Source organism: Lolium perenne, chromosome 3 (genome assembly GCF_019359855.2).
Source record: "Lolium perenne isolate Kyuss_39 chromosome 3, Kyuss_2.0, whole genome shotgun sequence".
NCBI classification, from domain to species: domain Eukaryota; kingdom Viridiplantae; phylum Streptophyta; class Magnoliopsida; order Poales; family Poaceae; genus Lolium; species Lolium perenne.
In genome coordinates, this window is record NC_067246.2 from 267,411,893 (window position 1) to 267,425,274 (window position 13,382).

Genomic DNA, 13,382 nt, shown 5'->3' on the forward strand with positions numbered 1-13,382 from the left:
TATACCTCTTTGGCTAATACCTGGGAATCATCTTGTAGACATGTATTAGTCCAAATACTCTAGCACGGTGTCATAGTTACCAAAATAATGGATAAGGGTAAAATACCCTTACAATCTCCCCCTTTTTGGTATACGATGACAAACGAGCTAGAGTCACATATAGATATTATGATAAGCTCTAACCCTTGATTCCATATAAGATATTACGACAGCTCCCCCATAATGTGTGCACTTGGAGAATTTGCGTTTGAATGCAAAGTGCACCATTTGTGGAACATGAGAAGCTCCCTCAATATCTTTAGGAAACAAGCATGGTATGGACATGTATATCAACATATATAAGCATAAAGCATGATCATCCTAATAGAGTGATTAAGCATACAAATACTCGTCCATACACGAATTATTCAAAGTAGCAAATGGTTCTTGAGAAAGCAAAGCAAATAAGCACAAGCCATATAAGAATCAAATAAAGCAACACCCATGGCTTGTGACAACCAAAGAACCCCATGGTCCTAGACTCTACTCTCTTCTCCCCCTTTGGCATCGGAACACCAAAAAGGCGAAGAAAAGAGGAGAGATGCTAGCGCACCCATCAGTAGAACTCGTGCCCCGCGGATGGAGAGCTGCCATCACCATCCTCATCATCATCCTCTTCATCATCATCCTCGCCATTGCCATCCTCATCACCTTCATCCTCTTCATCATCATCATCATTCCTATGTCCAGAGTGGGCAGTGTACGGAGGAAGACCACTGTGAGCATACATGGAGAGATCGAAGTTCTGGATCATCTCATCGGTAATGTGAGGCATCTCCCACTGAGGTGCAACCACATGCTCCATCTCAGGTCCAGAAGGAGGAACAGGGGCATTCCTTGTAGCCACGAACTCGTTCTGTCGCTTCCTGGTCTCCTGGTTCAAAGCAAGACTTTGATGTGCAACATCATTGGTATTCTTGCACATTTGCCACAAGCTGGAGAAGAAACGAGAGGCGCCGTGCTGTGGGCGCCTAGAGTGGATGGAGCTAGCATGGTCATGTCTTTCCTTGGACCTACGCTCAGAAGGCATCATGGAAGGAACGTCCGGTCTATCTCCTTGGATAGGAACCTTGAAAGCCTCCATCTTGACCCGTTCACCTTCCGTATTGTGAGGTGCTTGCACAACCTTGTTGATGAGCAGCTGAATGTACTGAGCATAGTTTGGCGTCATCCTCTCGCGAACCGAGCGCCTCAGCTCACAGTAGATGAGATCACAGCCATCAATGGTCTTCTGGCGGTCAGGGTGACAGTAGTACATCAAGTTCAGATGATAGGCACGGCATTCACTTGTATCTCCAGACTTGCTGATGAGATTCTCACGGAATATCTTGGCAAGTAGAAGGTAGGAGTAGTACATGCTAGAGATAGTGGGAGGGCCAGCGGTGGGTTCCGAAGGATAGCAGAAAACAATGTCCTCTTTATGGAACCGTTTCTGAGAGTATATCTAGAAGCCACGAGCACGACCACCACCAAAACCCAAGGCTTCACAGAACTCAAGATAGGTGCAAGAATACTTTTCCTTTCCTGTCATCCAAGTCATAGTGCGAGCATCGTCATCATGGAAGAACACAGTGCAGTGAAATTTCCTCACAAGGATTGGACAATAGCTCTCATTAGGAGGTGTCAAGCACATGAGATCAAACAGCCCCATCCGCCTCAAGGTGGCAACCACAAAGCGATACTTGGTGGCTTCATGCAATGTAAGAACATCCTTGATGCCCTTGGGCATCACAAAAGTACCATTCTTCATGCACTCTTGAGATTCGTAGTAGTCTTCCCACAAGTGCTGCTGAGTGACGGTCCAGAAGAATTTATCACCTCCAAGGTAAGTGGGTTCCGGGAAGCGATAGGGATTCTTATCTCGAATTCTTCTCCAGGCAGAAACAGTGACTGTGCCAACATTGAAATGTGGCACTATCTCATTCTCAGTAAGATCCTCTTCTTGTGCTTGCTGTTTATGTTTCCTCTTATTGGCAACCTTCTTGATTCTTCCCCCAGCTGAGCTGCCTGGACCGGTGTACTGAGGTGCTTTAGGAGGCACACGGGAGCTAGTACGGCGTGGTGGAGGCCCCGTAGGCCTTCCTCTCTTGGTAGCAGTGCCACGGTCCTCACCACTCCAATCATCTGTGAAGCAGCAAAATAGAGCGAGGATAGCAGTGGGGTAAGTGTACATGTCATCAGTAAATATGGAGGCCATAAAGCATAGTATATATTCAAGTGTTTTGACGAAGTTGTGCGAAAACTAGGCGAGCCGGCGCACAGGCCGGTCCAACCGGACGACAGACCGGACGAGCCGGTTGCCAATCCGGTCGACCGAGCCGCACGCCGGACCGGCCGGTTGAGAGGCCGGTTGACCGGGCCTATGACCGGGTCTATCGAATTGTGAGGTGTTGCCCAGAATTTCTACCACAAAATCATGCAAAAACTCATAAACTTGAACATAGACTATAGCAATAGAGTGGAATATGTGCATAGTGTTGTGAGACACTCTAATGGCATGAGGACTTACAGACCCTAACCCTAACCCTAACGTTTCTCAACTTTCCTCAGCATTTGGCAATGGGAGAGGGAAAGCAAGAGGGAGAGGGAATGGGAGAAAGATTTACCCGAAGACATCGTCCTCTTTGCCCAAGTGAATCAAGAAGAACACGTGAAGAGGGCTTGAGGGCCAAATCCCCAAGATCTCCCCAAAAAGCTTGAAAGGGACCAAATCCTTTGGTGAAGAGACTTGAGAGATCCCGATCTACGAGTGGGTGAAGTTTGGGGAGAACCTCGTGGTGGGAAGGGCCTAGGATGTGGTGGAGATGGTGGAGGCGGCGGCCATGGAGGTTTTGGAGGTGGGGGATAATGAGGAAGAAGACCCCAAGGGGTATCCTCCTACAAAACATAACCAGCCGCGCGGCCGGTTTGGCGCCCGGTCGACCGGGCCTGGCGCCGGCTGGCCCGGCGCGGAGGCCGGTCCAACCGGGCCAGAGACCGGCCAGGGACATTCTGCCCAGTTTTGTCTTGTTTTGCCTCGTTTTGCCCCTATTCTTTGTGTAAATGTGTATGAATGCTCAGATGATGACATGTACATATAGATAGATAGATGATGATGAGATGAGCATAGACATGGGGTTGGAAACATAAAGTTCTCTAGGCATACCCATTTGAGTGAAAATCCAAACAAGATATAAATCGCGACAATGGGCATGATTCGAAGTATATCAAGAACCATAAAACATTTTGAAATAGTTTTTGCAATAAGATCATTTAGCCTTATATAGTCAAATCAAGTTGTAATTGAGGCTCAATGAGGGGCGGGGGATTACTCTCCCTATGTGAAAGCGCAAATTTCATGAGACCTCGAAGAGACATGCTTGGGTCCATATAATGACATTGGGTCTATTTATGTTGCACACATAGGTATGCATCATACCAAGACATGGTAAGATGACTATCCCCATATGTGTTGTGCCTCTAAGCTAGATAGTTAGATAAATGCAAGAATATAGTGCAAGAAGTTAATCAATCCAAGTTTTTAGGATCAAGAATACCAAGTTCTCCTCTCAAGTTTACAAACCGGGCTTCATCCAAAGGCTTAGTGAAAATATCCGCCAATTGGTAGGTTGTCCCCACATGAGTGAGATCAATATCCTTATTGGCAACATGGTCACGTAGGAAGTGATGGCGAATGTCAATATGTTTGGTGCGACAATGTTGAACCGGGTTATTGGCGATCTTAATTGCACTTTCATTGTCACAAAGAAGAGGCACCATACCAAGAGACACACCATAGTCTTTCAAGGTTTGCTTCATCCATAACAATTGAGTGCAACAAGATGCCGCGGATATGTATTCGGCTTCGGCGGTGGATAAAGCGGTGGAGTTTTGTTTCTTGGATGACCAACTCACCAATGACCGGCCAATAAATTGGCAAGCCCCGGAGGTAGACTTCTGGTCAACCTTATCACCGGCCCAATCGGAATCCGAATAGCCAATGAGTTCAAAGGTTGACCCCTTTGGATACCATAGCCCGAGAGTAGGAGTGAGAACAAGGTATCTTAGAATCCATTTGACCGCCATTAAATGGCTCTCCTTAGGAGCGGATTGAAAACGAGCACACATCCCTACACTTAGCATGATATCCGGCCTAGAGGCACAAAGGTAGAGCAAGGATCCTATCATGGAGCGGTATACCTTTATATCCACATCCTTCTCACCGTCACATGAGCCAAGTTGCCCCTTTACGGGCATGGGTGTCTTCATTGGGCTTGCATTGGTCATGTTGAATTTCTTGAGCATGTCCTTCACATACTTTTCTTGAGAGATGAAGGTGCCTTTTGCAAGTTGCCTCACTTGGAAGCCTAGGAAGAACTTCAACTCTCCCATCATGGACATCTCAAATTTCCTAGTCATCAATAGCTCAAAAGCTTTGTTATGATTGGGGTTAGTTCCACCAAATATAATATCATCAACATATATTTGACATATAAACAAGCCACCCCCTTTAACCCGTTTGGTGAAAAGGGTGGAATCGACCGTACTCATGCAAAACCCATCATGTAGTAAGAAATCCCTAAGGAACTCATACCAAGCACGTGGAGCTTGCTTGAGACCGTAGAGTGCCTTATGGAGTAAATACACGTGGTTGGGTCGGCTTGAGTCTTCGAAACCCGGGGGTTGAGCTACATATGCGGTTTCTTTTAGAGGACCATTCAAAAATGCACTTTTCACATCCATTTGATATAGTTTGAAATTGTGGGAAGATGCAAATGCAAGCAAAAGACGAATAGCTTCAAGACGGGCTACCGGCGCAAAGGTATCCTCAAAATCCATACCTTCTATTTGGGCAAACCCTTGCGCCACTAACCTTGCTTTATTTCTAATGACAATGCCATTCTCATCTTGCTTGTTCTTGAATACCCATTTGGTCCCAATAACATTGATGCGATGATCCTTGGGTCTCTCAACTAGAGACCTTACTTCATTACCAGTGAAACACTCCAATTCTTCTTGCATGGCAATAACCCAATCCGGATCAACCAAGGCTTCATGTACCTTGAGTGGCTCAAAACTAGACACAAAAGCATGATGTTGACAATAAGTGATAAGTAATGCATGGTGTCTACGAGTTACCACTCCTCTTGAGATGCTTCCAAGGACTTGATCTACTTTCATGTCACTTGCCCTTGTAGCCGCCTTGATCTTCCGAATGGTTCCTTCATGATCAATGAATTCATCTCTTGCTAGTACTAGATCATGAGGGACAACTTGAGCTTGAACATGAGTTGAGGATGTTTCTTGATCATCATCATGGTCTTGCTCAGTGGGTTGAGGGCTTTCTTCTTGTTCTTCAGAAAGTGACTCAGCTTGAGTAGAGGATAAATCTTGAGTTGCACTTGATGGCTCAACTTGAGTTGAGCTAGGCTCAACTTGAGGTGAGCTTGATACTTCTATTCCATCATCTTGATCATCATTATGAATTTCCATGGGCTGAATGTGTCCAATGCCCATATGCTTGATGGCACTAGATGGATCATCATCATTACCTGCAACACATGGAACAACTTGCTCCACTTGGGAGCCATTATCCTCCAAGAACACCACATCACAAGATACTTCAATAGTCCCAGTGGACCGGTTGTAGTATCTATAGGCGTGAGAGTTCTCCGCATATCCAACAAATATGCCCTCAATGGTTCTAGTTTCAAATTTACCGAGCTTCCCTTTGTTGTTCTTAACAAGACATTTGCATCCAAAGACACAAATGTACATGACATTAGGCTTGTTACCTGTGAGAAGCTCGTATGGAGTTTTGTTATGGAGGGGGCGGAGGAAGAGCCGGTTGGAGTAGTGGACGGCCGTAGAGATGGCTTCTCCCCAAAAGTTGTGGGGTGAGTTGAATTCACTCAACATGGTTCTTACCATCTCAATGATAGTCCGGTTCTTCCTTTCAACAACACCATTTTGTTGAGGGGTGTATGGCGCCGAAAACTCATGCTTGATGCCCTCATCATCAACGAACTCTTGCATGGTGTAGTTCTTGAACTCGGTGCCATTGTCGGTTCTAATCGGCTTGATCTCGGATTCATACGTACGTTGAGCTTTCTTGGCGAAGGTGATGAACTCTCTATGGGTCTCATCCTTAGACTTAAGGAGAAATACCCAAGAGTATCTTGAGTAATCATCAACAATGACAAGTCCATACTTACTCCCACCAAGAGTATCATAATGTGATGGCCCAAAGAGATCCAAATGAAGGAGCTCCAAAGGCCTAGATGTGGTGACGATACTCTTGATAGGATGTTTCTTCTTGAGTTGTTTTCCGGCTACACATGCACTGCATACACGATCTTTCTCAAAAGAAATGCCGGTTAGTCCAACAATGTGCTCACCCTTTAGGAGTTGTTTAAGATTTCTCATGTTGACATGACCAAGGCGGCGATGCCACAACCAACCTTCGTCATGTTTAGCCGCCATTAGACATGTGGAGAGAGATGGGCTCTCTTTCGAGAGGTCAACCACGTAAAGGTTGTTCTCCACATATCCAACAAGGACCAATTTGAGATTGTCACTCCTAAAGACTTTCACATAATACTTAGTAAAATATGAATTATAAACGGCATCGGCAAGATGATATATAGAAAGTAAGTTATAGCCAAGGGATTCAACAAGCATGACCGTCTCAAGGCACAAGTCCTTAGAGATTGCCACCTTGCCATACCCAAGTACATTTCCCTTTGAGTTGTCACCAAAGGTGATGCTTGACTTCTTGTTGATATCCTCAATGAATTGATCAAGCACACCTCTTCCTCCGGTCATATGATTGGTCCGGCAAAATCAAACACCCATTTTGGACCACCGGAGGAATACCCCTACAAAATCAAGTAGAGAATTTAGGAACCCATCGATTAATGGGTTCCTTTGCAATGGCAACAATATCTTTTGGTACCCAAATTGAGTACTCTCTATAAGCATAGCCATTACGAGGGCCAACATAGTTAGAATAGACATCACCATAATAATCAATAAATAAAGCATAGTGATTGTTTGGCCCCTGTGTGGTCACCACTAGTGGCTTTGCCCTTTGGGGCTTTGCCATCATAAGTGACCTTCTTGTTCTTTTCTTGAGCGGGCTTCTCCTTCTTGTAGTTGTTCTTCTTGTAGGGCTTGGGAACATACCCAAGTCCATGCTTTTGATTGTTTGACCTTTGCTTACTCAAGAGGTCATCCAATCCCATCTTATTCTTTGTCGTGGTGAACTTGGCAAGTTCCTTCTTCAACCTAACATTTTCCTCAAGAATAGTTGCTTGCTCACAAGCCGATTCATTAGGTTGATAGTTGAGACCATATTTGGTTACCAAAGATTCAAGATATGTATTGGTCTCAACATGCAAAGATAGTTCCTCTTGTAAACGAACATGTTCCGTAACAAGCTTAGCATGCTCACTAGTGAAAGAGGTGGAGGAACTAGCAACATCTTTATCAACAATGGGATCATTCATTGATTCAAGAGCCTTCGTGTAGGTTTCTTGGAGAAGATCATGGTTCTCTCCAAGTTTCTTGAGCTCATCCTTAACAAGCTTGTTAGCTCTTTCAAGGTGGTCAAGATCCCTAGTGAGAGAAGCATGAGCAACTTCAAGCTCCTCCTTTGAGGCATTACGCTCTTGGGTCAATGATTGAGTCCTTTCAATAGTTTCATGATCCTTAACTTTATCTAGTTCATAAGTTTCAATTTGTTGCTTAAGACCTTGAGATATGCACCTTTCGGTTTTTAGCTCTTCTCTTAGGAGATTGAATCTCCTTTCCTTATCATTCAAATGATATTCTAATTCCTCAATGGACTCATCCTTTTCTTTGAGGGAGTCCATCAAGAAATCAAATTTGACAAGAGCTTCACCACGAAGGGTGCATCTAACATTGTAAAGTTCCTTAAGCACAGTTAATTCTTCTTGTTTTTCAGCTTCATCATCAAGAACACTAGATAAAGAAGGTGGGGGTTCCATTACCTTGGTTTCTCTTGCCATAAGACAAGAGCCAACGATTGTAGATGAGGGAGAGTCATCAGAGTCATCATCTTGAGTTATTCTTGCCATGAAGGAAGAACCAACATCATTCTCCTTGGAGTAATCCTTGTAGTAGTCATATGTGAAGAGTGACCCGGGCTTAGAGAAAGCCAAGCCGGCCACTCCGGCCTCCTTCTCCTCATCTTCTTCTTCTTCTTCTTCTTCTTCTTCTTCTTCTTCTTCATCGGACAAGTACTCGGCCCCAACAAAGGCTCTTCCCTTGTTCTTCTTGTATCGATCGTTGATTGGGTTTGGCTTCAATCTTGGCTTGACCCCTTTGATGAACTTTGGCTTGTCTACCCTTTTCTCATAAGGGCACTCATTTGCAAAGTGGCTATCTTCATCACAGTTGTAGCAAGTTCTCTTCTTCTTCTTGTCATTGAGGAACATTGGCAACTTTCCCTTGTACTTCTTGGCAAAGAAGGCAAAGTCGGTAGTGATGTCACTAGTTGAAGTCATCTCCTCATCTTCTTCAATTTCATAGTCTTCTTCTCTTCCATGGTCAGCTCTAGCTTTGAGAGAAAGGTTGTGTGACGCTTCATCAACACGGTTCATTGCCATGAGCCTTTTTCCTGCCTTGGCCATGTTCTCATTGACGGCCACATAGGAGACTAGATCATCGGAGTTCAGATCAGCACTCTTGGTCATGATTTGCAAGTTGAGTGCAAGGTTGGTGTCTTCTTGCTTGACATCAATCATAGCAATGACCTTGGACTTTATGAATGCTTCATTCATCTCGAAGCCGTCATTGTACTTCTCAACTCCAAGTCCCTTGACCCTTACTCTAAGAGCACCAAGCCTTGCATAGGCATCGGCCATGTATTCTCCTTCTCGAATCATGAACTGGTGGGCCTCTTGCTTTGCGGTCTCATAAAGAGCTGATTGGATCAAATCGGTTCCTTCTTAGAGTACTATGATTCGATCCCACAACTCTTTAGCGGAGCCAATGTCATTGACTTGATCAAGAAGCTTGCGGTTGATGCCACTTCTAATCTTGTCACGTGCGGAGGCATTGAGTTGACGGTTGTAGAACCGAATGGGATCTTGTGGCTCCCGGTATCCATGGACAATGATCTCCCATAGCTCCACACTGCAGCTGCGAATATGAGATTCCATAGCAGATTTCCAAAAAGGAAAGTGAGTTCCATCAAAATGGGGAACGGTCCCACTATGGTTTTATATGAGGCATGGGTGAAGTGTTTTTGGGATAGTCATGGTTGACTTGATGGAAACTCTCTTGAGAGGCCGAAGCCCCACTAGGATTCCCATTAGTCAAGTTCTTAAGCATGGCAGTCATCTGTGCCATTTGGCTTTGTAGGTCATCCTCCTTTTTCTTCTTCTCGGCATCATATGCCAAGAATCTAGATTTCATTTCTCTAACCGAAAGGTTAGAGTCTTCATCTAGACCCTCGAATAGTTTTTCCATCTCACTCTTAAGGCGGTGAAGCCCTTAATAAGAGTCCAGGCTCTGATACCAATTGAAAGATCAGAGATGGTAAACCTAGAGGGGGGTGAATAGGTTTCTACAGATTTTAATTCTTTCTTTGCAATATTAGGCTTTGCGGAATATAAAGATGAGCCTAATGCAAACTAGGTGAAACAACCTATATGAGGATACAAGCAACTCAAGCTCGAAGGCTCTCACAGGCAGTTATATCACAAGTAAGGAGTTCGGTTAGAGATAACCGATAGCACGCGGAGACGAGGATGTATTCCCGTGTTCCCTTCCTTTGCAAGAAGGTACGTCACGTTTGGAGGAGTGGAGGTCCCACGAAGGATTCCCCGCGCCACGAAGGCTCACCCTATTCTCCGGAGCCTATCTCACGAAGGAATAGCTCACTCACTTGTGGTAGACTTTGAGGTAGCCTCCAAACCTTCACAATCTTGTCACGAGCAAATCCACAGCCCGGATGCTTCCGGACCACTCTTGCCCACCTAGGGTTTCCAAGGAACCCTAGAGAGCAAGCTTCTTGATGAATACAAGGGGAAATGAGATTTGGCTTGGTAGAACAGTAGATCAGGTCCTCCTCTATCGTTTCCCCGGAGGGATTTGAGTTTGGATGGAGGAGGAGAGAGATCTGAGGCTTTTGGTGTTTCTAGCAATGGAGTATGAGAGAGAGAGCTCAAGAACAGTTTGCAATGTAGCGCCTAACTTTTCAGAGGTAGAAGAAAGACTATTTATAGTGTCACTTGAAATATGGCCGTTGCCCACTTGACACATCAGCAGATTCTTCGAGGAACCCGGTCGACCGGATTTGGCGCCGAGCAGGCCGGCGGACTGGCCGGTCCGACCGGCTCTGTGACCGGATCGGCCGGTTTCAACCGGAGCTGGGACCGGGTCTTGACCGGAGCCACTTCTTTGGGTACTGGATCTTGCCCGGTTGGCACAAGCGCGTAGGCCGGTTGGTCGCCGGGGCGGCCGGTCTGTAGTCCGGTCCGACCGGGCCAGCGACCGGATCGGCCGGTCCGAACCGAGCTAGCAAGCGGACAGAGACCGGGCCATCGCCCCGACCTTACTGGTTCCCATCCGGTTGGCACCGGTCCTGGGGCCGGTCTGCGCCGGGCTGGCCGGTGCCAGGGCCGGTCTGACCGGGCCTGGGACCGGCCATGGTATGGAAACCCCATGTTGATTTTTTGTCGAAGTGGGGGGTCTCCCATTGCCTTCTTGTTCCATTGATACACCATTATACCTCTTTGGCTAATACCTGGGAATCATCTTGTAGACATGTATTAGTCCAAATACTCTAGCACGGTGTCATAGTTACCAAAATAATGGATAAGGGTAAAATACCCTTACACTTTCTCACAAAATCCACTCTCAAAATAAAATCAGGTTACATGTAGACCAGGTTACACTTGGTGTTTCCGCTCAGGTGAAGCGTTATTTCTGAGGATTGCCTTGGTGTTAGACTGGTAGTCCTATTATCCAACAAATTTGCTCTCGGCCCCTCACTATCACGCGAAGTTGGACCTACCTCGATGCACCTTCGCTTGGGTTATGAGGGGTGATGAAGTCATTAGGATTTGGGAACCGGCAGGAGCAAAATAGTAGTCCTTTTGCGAACAACTGGATCCTTTTTTGGCATGTTCCATAATGATGCGTCAACTTTCTTCTGTCTAACACCTTGCTACTACATGCTTTGAAGTTTTGTCATCTGTTTCTCAAGTATCTCTCACTGCTTTGCTTGGAATTCTTCTTTCCTAAGCAGCGTGTTGCACTTCGCCTTGAGAGCCTTGCCATCAATGGAAATGGTAAGTAATCGAGCGAAATGGTTGATGAGTAACCAAAACTGTCGAGGGTGCTCCTCGGCAATGCCCTCCGATAGGGGCTTAGGGTTGATGGAATCCTGCAAGCTGACACGAGACATCGGTTCACAGACAAGCGGGGAGAGCGATTTACCCAGGTTCGGGGCCCTCGATGAGGTAAAACCCTTACGTCCTGCCTGTCTGTTCTTAATTATGATGATAATGGGTTACAATGGGGTGCCGAATAGTTTGGCTGTGATCTCGTCGAGATGGCTAAGTGCAAAGGTGTCCTAGCTCTGAGTTTTTGGTGGCTAAGGTTGCTAAGATTGATTGTCCCTCGGCAGCCCCTCTCCTGGCCTTTATATAGGAGGCCAGGTCTCAAGAGGTCCAACCGAGTACGACTAGGTTTACAGTAATTTTAGATCCAATCTTTCCTTGTTCGGCTGCTTCTTTGCCTTGCTTGCCAAGGAATCTTCTGGTGTGCCATCCGGTTGGGCCGCCTTGCCTCCAAGTGCTTTCATGGGCCTTCAACTAGGAAATACAGGATAGGGCAACATCGGTTACCCGAAGGGTAATGCCCACGTCAGTAGCCCCCGAGTGTCTAGCCGAAGATAGTTCGGGTAGAGACTAAAGCATGCCTTCACCGAATGTTCTTCTCCTTAATTGTTCTTGTTCTTCCTGAATCTGCATCATCTTCTTCTGTCGGGTGCGCGTCAGCGCTCCCGATGGGAGTAGCCCCCGAGTCTAGGTACGGATGCTTGCAATCCGTGCGTAGACTCAAGTTGTACCACTCGAACATTTTGCTCTGCCGAAGTTTTTTCGTAAGTCTTCGTAGTTCATCCGATATATTTTCCTCATGCAAGGGATAATGAGTAACATGCCCAACTTTTGCTGGTTAACTGCCGATGGCAAAACGATGTTACCCTACACAGAATCAAGTCCCCGGGCATGATCCTGGAGTGCAAAAAAAAGTTTCTGTCGGGTGCGTATCCAGCGCTCCCGATGGGAGTAGCCCCCGAGTCTAGGCACGGGTGCTTGCAACCGAGTGCAGACTCGAGTCAAGCAATTATCTCTTCCTTCAAGGCTTATTTCTTTGAGTCTTCATTCTATCGGGTGCGCGTCCAGCGCTCCCGATGGGAGTAGCCCCCGAGTCTAGGTGCGGATACTTGCAATCCGTGCGTAGACTCAAGTTCACCATCCGATACCTTTTTATTCCTTCGACTGCCTTTGACAGCATCCATGATGTCATTGATGACGTGCTACTGTCGTGGCCTGATTGACAAGACTTGACCTAATGGGCCCGCCCTAGTTCTGCGCGGGTAGTTTCTAGGAATTGACCAATGCATGCGCAACGACCGAGGCGTCTCCTCGATTTTCGCGCGAACGTGGGAATAATGGGCCGCCGGTTCCGTTCCTTCTTTAAGCGCCACGTGTACAGCCAGATCTGCTCCACCTCCCACGATGTTTGTGGAGTTATGGCCATGATCCCGCCTCAATATTTACGACATAAATAGGGGGCCTTCTTGTTTTTACTTTTTACGCCTCCCACTGCTCATCTTCTTCGCCCGTCCTTTCCCGCTTCCTCTGTTCTTCCCTCAAAAGCTTCAGACGCCATGGGCAAGAAGAAGGGTGCCAGCGCCTCCGACTCAACCAAGGTCAGCCGTGACTGGAGCGCCTTCGCCATTTCCAACCGAGATGTGAACAAGCTGCGAGCCCTTGGCCTCATCTCCTCATCTGAGGATGACATCCGTCTACCAGGTGCCGTTTCTCGCCCAAGGCCTCCGAAGGGCTTCACTGTTATGTTCACTGCTTTCTTATTCCGCGGACTCTCTCTTCCTGCCCACGAGTTTCTACGTTCCCTTCTTTTCTTCTACGGGATTCAGCTCTGGCAGCTGACCCCTAATTCGATTCTCCATCTCTCTATCTTTATCACTGTTTGTGAAGCCTTCCTTGGCATTGACCCCCACTGGGGTCTTTGGAGGAAGATCTTCTATGTAAAGCGTCACAACGACAGCAATGGTCTTCCCGTCGTAGGCGGCGTCGGCTTTG